Raw genomic sequence first — 7,580 nt, 5'->3', positions numbered from 1 at the left:
GCGCGGTCGGACGGGGGCGGCGGCGCGGTCGCGAGAGTGGAGGAGGGAGCGAGCGAGCGCGGGAGAGAGCAGTGGCGAGCGCGGGAGAGTCGCGCGCGCGCGAGCCGGCGCAGCAAATAACGGGCGCGGGATTGCGTTTCGGCCAGCGCGCTGAATTGAAAATGACGCGCGCGCCGTTTTTACGCGTTCGCTGGAGCTGCCCGCCGCGTCGCGCGCGCGCTAAAACTGCCTTTTTTACGGCGCGGCGCTTGTATAGCGCGGCCGTTGGAGATGCTCTTACAGCTTGGTAACAAAGATTTTGGCCTGATCGATCAATGGATTCGAAGGCTCTCCTCTGCTGCTTTGTAGCTCTGGTCATTTTGTTTCTGCCATTGAGTGCTTCCGACGACCGGCTTGCCCCTGGCAAGCCGTTGTCTCCTGGCAACATCATCGTTTCCGATGGTGGCACGTTCGCCTTGGGCTTCTTCAACCCCTCCAACTCAACTCCCTCCGAGCTATACCTTGGCACATGGTACAACGACATCTCTGAATTCACAGTTGTCTGGGTTGCCAACCGTGAAACCCCAGGCACCAACAACACTTCCTCTCCACCGATGCTCTCCCTCACCAACACCTCAAATCTCATCATCTCCGAAGGTAATAGTGGCGGCCGTGTCCTTTGGACAACGGCCAACATGACCACTACCATTGGCTCCTCTACACCAACAGCGGTGCTTATGAACACCGGCAACCTCGTCATCCGATCGGGAAACGGTACCATGTTGTGGCAGAGCTTCGAGCACCCCACGGACACGTTCCTCCCTGGGATGAAGATGCGGATCAAATACAGCTCGCGCGACACTGATGATCATCTGGTATCCTGGAAGGGCCCCAGCGACCCCTCGCCTGGGCGCTTCTCCTGCGGCGGCAACCCGGACGCCCCCCTCCAAACATACATCTAAGTCAAAAAAAATTCAATTTTTTCGGAACCTTTCTCAGAAAGGAACTACTCTATCCCGAACAACGGTCGGTCGGTTTGGAAACCTCGACCTCCCTCTCTTCACACATTGTGCTCGTGGTTTTATCTGCCTCTTGTTCTTTAAGAAACAAACGGCAGAAAAACCACCAATGTGTGCTTGACACCCCCGGTACAGACTGGTGAACAATCTTCTTCTTGTTTTCTCCGACCTAGAGCACTCTTTTTTCAATAGGGGGGCGGTATTCTTATTCCTTGGCTCGCCACTTATGAAACAAAACTAGATATTTCTTATTATTTTCTTAGGAGCTGAGCTCCGCATGCGGTTCGATTAAGATGTGTATCTCTTTATCCAATTTCGGTCTCGATTAGTTCACAAGATTGAATGGCCAAGTCATGGAAAAGCCGTTATTCGATTGTTTTAAAAGAATGTTGAGCCGGGCCCGGTCACTTTTTTTTTCAAGTCAGCTTAAGAGGTTCAAAAGAGAAAGTCACTCTCCTTATTCTTGGCTAGTGGAATGGAAGCAAGACTTAGCCAAAGAAAGATGAGACGAGACGGACTGTCAGAGGACGCAGCGGGACTACCAGGGGAAAGCCCGCCCCGCTAGCTAACATAGATATCTATTCTCGGTGCGCATATTCGAAAGCACCACGGATCTCGTGGCGTCGACTCTCCTCCACAAAGATTCGGACCTCCACGACCCTGATAAGTTATGGCTTGTGGAGCAAGGCCTCGTCCGCACATTAATTCCTCCCCTCAAAAATATATATTCATTAATTCCAAGCACAGGATGCAGATAGGGTTACTATTTGAACCCACACGTAGATCAGTTTATGATTCCAATGTTCTATCGACTGACTAAGTTGGTCCTTAATTTCCCCTAGCTAATTGAGCATCAATCACTATTTCTCTAAGTCATAACTAGTACCTCCCTTGTGGCGAAACCAATGGTTAACTTGGGTGCCACAAAGGCCTTTGGTGGTCTTATTGGCGCATACCACGGTGGGGTCTTCGACTGGGGTGAAGTCGTAACAAGGTAGCCGTAGGGGAACCTGTGGCTGGATTGAATCCTTCGCGATGGAAATGCCCTCGCCTACTTGACTAAACTGCATAAGCAATTCAAACTAGACATTTCGACCTTCATCCCACCCGAGAAATAATAAGCAAAGAGTTCGTAAGTCGGGCATAGAGAAAGCGACTCCTGAGATTGAGGGGGATAGGATACTATCTCCTAGCGCATATATGAAACCAAGTCCGATTCATCTTTTTCCAACCCTTCCTCAATTGGCAGTTTCGAGGTCAGAGTTTCCGTTTCTTAGAAAGCCACTAGCTCGCTATTACTGCTCACATCTGCCTGTCTTTAAGGGGAGCTGGTGGAGGATTTGGGGATCCTGAACACCACGAAAGAAAGCGTACTACTTTTCAATAAGGTCCGACTTCAGAGAGGAGAGACATGAACTTGTTTTAGGCGTCACTGCAGGCAGCGTAGCAATTCTCGCGGGAATCTCGGTCTTGTTTGGGCCGATTCCTTAACAAGAGCCTAGTCGAAAGCGCCCATAAAAAGAGTGGCGAGGGGTTCGAAACTCGGGGAGGTCACATATGGTTGTGGAAGAAGAGCTTGTACGGGCTCCGAGGTCAAAGAAATTCGACAAGTTCTTGGTCGATCGATACCTTTCCATCCCGGGGCAGATCTCCAGATCCGATGGGAAAAACGTTATGTGCTATCGTTGCGGGGAGAAGGGTCATCTTGCGGAGATCTGCAGAAAAGAGGCGACCCGCTTCGTTTGTGGCGCCTTCGGCCACAGATCCTTCTACTGTCCTAGGCGAGGGAAGCAAGGTAACCAAGTAATCCTCTTTCTTGTGCTTCAGCCCTATGAGGATATGGTGAGAAACGTGGAACATTTGAGAAAATGTGTTGTGTCGTTGAGGGGAAGAGCTTTTCTTTCGAAGGCATCTTTCTGAAGGAAGAGTGTCCCCTCCATTTGGATACAGTTTCTGATTGTAAGCTAGAATATATGGGTGTATTGTCATTCAAGTTCTATAGATGGTGTCTGTCTCACTATCTGTTTGAGTGCCTGAAGGCCCCTGGAGGAGTCGTTCTGTGAGTTGTATTCAAGCTCGCCCTTAGACCGAGTCAAGTTAGCGATAAGAGTCAGCTACTTTGGCCTTGTCATTCGCTTTGTTGCCATATAGATAGGTTGGAGTGCGGGTGGCCACTAACATATTATGGGTAACGTAGGAGACATCCCTATTTTCCCCCGGGGGGCGACACGCAGAGCCCACACTGTCAGATGGGAGAGCGCCAACGGCCTTTGGACGATGTCAGGAACGGGGGACCTTGAAGGATCAGGAAGCTCGCTATTACTGCTCACATCTGCCTGTCTTTAAGGGGAGCTGGTGGAGGATTTGGTTTTCTCAATGCCTTAGGCAAGTCATTTCCCTACTTGACTTTTATCCCACTCTTCTTTTGACATCCACTTTCTCCGCGGCTCAAATGTGCCGCAATGAAACAAGTAGCTGGCAAATCAAAATAGGAACTAGCTCAATTCGCAGAGTGACAAGCCTATTATTCGCCTCTGCTCTCGACAAAACTAGCTAACTCCGTGGGAAGAGAGCAGATACCAATCCTAAACAACCCTTAGAATGGCCTCATCCAAACGAATGATTGTCATTGATAAGACGGGCAGGTGGTATGTTGATACTGAGCCGCTTCCCCTGTAGTTGTTAGCGAAAGGCGTCAACAACTGATCGAGGGGAGGTATCCCCGAGAAAAGGACTATTCGGATCACTGAAAGGACTATTCGGAGCACTGACTGGGCTATCCGGCAGTAAGCCTTCGGCCTTACTCAAGAGGGCGCTTATGCCCCGACGGTGGGGCCTTATGGGGAAGGGCCCAGCCCAATAGGGACAGCACACCCCCCACTTTAAGCGCATCTCTGTATCGACTGAATAACCGTAGCCCCTACGTGTCCTCTGATTATCGATGCGGTATCCTTGGTTACTTGCAGTTGACGATCTTCATGCGTGAAGGGACGGGAGGAAAGAAAGGGAGGTAGATGATAATGCGAAAGGGCGCCGCGTCTGGCTTGATAGTAAAGCCAAAGAAAGACGCCCCAAGACAAGATACAATCCCGGATCCTGCTCGTAAAGACTCAGATAGAAGTTTAGCCCTGCTAAATGAGCTAGAGCCTGGGGGTCTTGAATCTCCGGCGGGAGAGTGATCAGAAAGGAGGAGCCGACGAAGCACGAACAAAAAAGATTGAAAACGGCTATTACTATTAATATAAAACGTGGCTTATCAACTTTGTTACATAGTGAATTGTATAAAGGTTACATAGTGAATTGAATAAAGGAATGAAGGAGACCTAATAAAGTAAACCTAATAGGTGGTCATAGGCCTTGAGGTCTAGCCAGTAGATAGTAGAGAGGAGGGCTAAATCCAGGTTAATGTCCCGTCGCTCAATCCATCTATTTTTCTTTCGCGCTAGTGAACTCTGGCAGTTGGAGGAGGGAAAGGAGCATACTTTTATTACGCAAATAGAAAGTGCGAACAAAGTAGTCAACTTACTGAATCACCAGTGTCAATCGGTTTTGAAGCCCGGGAAGGCGCACTTCTCTTCTTCTTCTGGCCTTCACCTCCTGCCCGGCCCGGAAATAGAACCCAGCCCCCTTTCTGATCCATTCATTTCTGCAAGCAGGCGGGATCCAGAGCTAAGCCCCCCTCTCGGGTAGCTCCTCACTTGGATGAGGAGTGGGGAAAGAAGATTGCGGGAGAGATCGGTGAAGAAGTGGATCTTTTGCTTCCCCACCCGGCCTCTATTCTAGATTCACCGTCTTCGGATGCATCAGTTTATTATGCTTATGCCTAATCTTAATACTGGCTAGTTACTTCAATTACCTTACCCCACCCCAGATCAGCACGAAACGAGAGATACTATGTTCCTTTTTTTCTAGCAAAAGCAAATAATCTTGCTGCCATAGAATTTGGAAAAAGCTTTCAAAGAAAAAGAGCAAAAAGGAAAAAAGGAACGGAACTAGAACATTTCTTTGATTGATAGGTCAGATAGGAAGCAGGCAAGCAAACCAAGTTATAGGTTTGGAAGTTAGAACTCGGAAAGGTTGTCCTGTGACTACCTTTGAAGTCTTTGGGTAGGACATCAGGCTAAGGTCTCAGGACTCCCATTTTACCATTGCTTAAGCCATATTACATAAAGCAAGCTGTCCCCAAGGATGTCCATTCCATTCGGCAGGGACTCCATCTCGCATTCGATCTCCCTCCTTTCCCTGAAAGAGTCGAGGTCTCTCTGGACTTCTCTTTTGCCTCTCTCCCAGATTCAGAAAAAGGGAGGAAGAGGGCCTCCTACTTGTTCACCTGTGTCGGTTTGGGGTACGGTCAGTTCACCGGGAGGATCGCCCTCCCTTGGTGGCTCTGTGGTGCGTCTCAGAGCCCTTCCCCATGGGGGGTTCCCGTTCTGCGAAAGGCTCTCGAAACTTGACCTCCTCGATTCGATCGATGGGAGAAAAAAAAGGTTACGAGCGGCAGAGCACGCACAAGTCTATCAACGTCAACTCAGCCGCGCTTTGGACCGATCCTACGAATAAGAGCTCCGCCTTTTCGAGACTTGCCTTGCTCTTGGGGATTTCTTCCCACCGGATCCTCTGTTCCACTTCCAGGCACCTCCTTGCGGAGCTTTCCGCCTCAAGGAAATCCCGGTTGTGGGAAACAGCATTTTCAAAGAAAACTGATCCTCCCTCATTCTCCCGCAGATCCAACCCAAAATTGATCTTCTTCTTTCTTGAACGGAATTTTTTTTTATTTGCAAAAGAATTGGTCAAAAACGCCGCCATGCCGCCAAATCCGATCCAAAATCGAGCAAAATCTTATTCATCCACATTATTTTACTAATTGTACCTACTTCCTGCTTTCGAAAGTGCTTGCTTGCTGACGGGCATCCCGGCGGGATGTCTTACCCTCCCTCGAGTCCGATCTCGGGAGGGGTCTTGCTATTACCCGCAGGGAGCGCAGCAACCGACGGTGCATATTGCGGCGCCCTTTGTGCGTGAATTTCATACGACGATGACGCCAATGTACCCACATCGGGCCGACTTGACCATAAGGTCGGATGTTTCCGTGAGCAGTAAGCAGCGGATCTCCCCTTTTTGGGGGAAAGCTGGTGGCCCTTTTGGCGTGTTAATTCTTTCGACGGGGTGTGGTAACTGCCTTTGGGTCCGCACACCACTCCTTATGTTCAGCTAAAAAGCCTTCCGGGCTACCCCTTAGAACACCTAGTAAAACTACTAGTCCTGGTCGATACCTTCACCCTTGCTTTCCCAACCGTCAACTAGTGGGCTTCGGTGAAGGAAAGGATGGCATTGGATAAGAATTTAGCCCCACCCCCTGCAAGCTCGTCAAATAACTCAAAGGACTGGAAATCCTAAAAAAGCGCCCTTTGACTCGAAATCAAATTTGTGCTAGTGGTTCGAATCCACAACAGAACAATGAATGAATGAAATGAATGAATGTGGGCGGTCCCCAGACGACAAGTGTGTGATCAGAAGCCTTTCCTTTAGCTGTTTAGCAAAGAATGACCTTGGTTATCAAAGGATTGAACGACCGGGCCGTTGCTTGTTCTTTCGGTAGCCTTCTTTCATTTCCGAATTTGCTTGCGAGCAGTCCTTGCATTAGTATGAGTTCGTTGACCGCGTAAGGGCGGGGTAAAGAAGTTATTTCAACAACGTTCCTGTCATCAAATCCTGATTCAACAAAGCCATGCCAGCTGTGTTGGTCGTTCCTCCGATTCAAAGTTCTCTTGGATTCCAAAAAGCATCGCTACCCGCATACTGAAGTTGGAAGGAGTACGCCCGGTTTGTCTTGATTTGCTTCATCCATGATTCCCCTTGTGGAGTGATCGTCGTGCTTAGGTGCACTAGTTTTCACATTTGGATTTGTTCCATCATTAGTGGTACTAGAACCAGACCCCGTTGAACATATTTTCAAAATGTTCCATCATTGGGTATAAGTAGAATCTTCATAGCCCAAAAAAAACACAGTCAAAGTCAAACGTTTGTCGGTGGCACAGAGTTGTGATCTTCGATTAGATAGTTTCCATGCTTTTGATAAAAATATGGGTTGGTAGGCAGGATGAGAAGTTCAGTTAAAGATTTCTCTCTGCTCCAATTCCTCTGAGCTGTCATAATTGAATAAAAGGGATCGTATAGCTTTCCAATCCAGCAACATACATCTATCACCTAGGCATAACTGCCAACATCAGTATGCAGTCTTTGGGGGTGGGATTTTGGAATTGGAAGGTTTGACAGCGCGGCCAGCCGTACTTAATAATAGAAGGATTTGGCAGAAATATGTAAAATTGTCCCTCCTAAAAAAATTATTCCAGAATAAATGGGCAATAGTTAGGAGAGGTGCGCCAGCGGCTCACTAGGCTTCTTGCTGCGGTGAAGTTGCTTCATCACCCGACTCAACATCAGCCTCATCCCCCCCATTTTAAGCTTTCGAAATCGGAGATAAGAATTGAATCGATTTCAGGCACTTCCCTCAAGCCGAAACCGGAACAGGAAACTTGTAACTTCTAGCCGAGAAGGATAAGAGAGGTTTGCTCGGTCTAC

At 48.6% G+C, this 7,580-nt stretch overlaps 1 pseudogene; it reads left to right on the top strand.

Annotated features, from left to right (window-relative positions):
• Positions 1-314: 314 nt before the first annotated feature.
• The window catches only part of LOC123397084, a 44,333-nt pseudogene continuing 37,067 nt past the window's right edge, over positions 315-7,580 (top strand).

Source organism: Hordeum vulgare, chromosome 5H (assembly GCF_904849725.1).
Source record: "Hordeum vulgare subsp. vulgare chromosome 5H, MorexV3_pseudomolecules_assembly, whole genome shotgun sequence".
Lineage (NCBI taxonomy): Eukaryota > Viridiplantae > Streptophyta > Magnoliopsida > Poales > Poaceae > Hordeum > Hordeum vulgare.
This window is presented reverse-complemented; position numbering and strand designations above follow the sequence as displayed.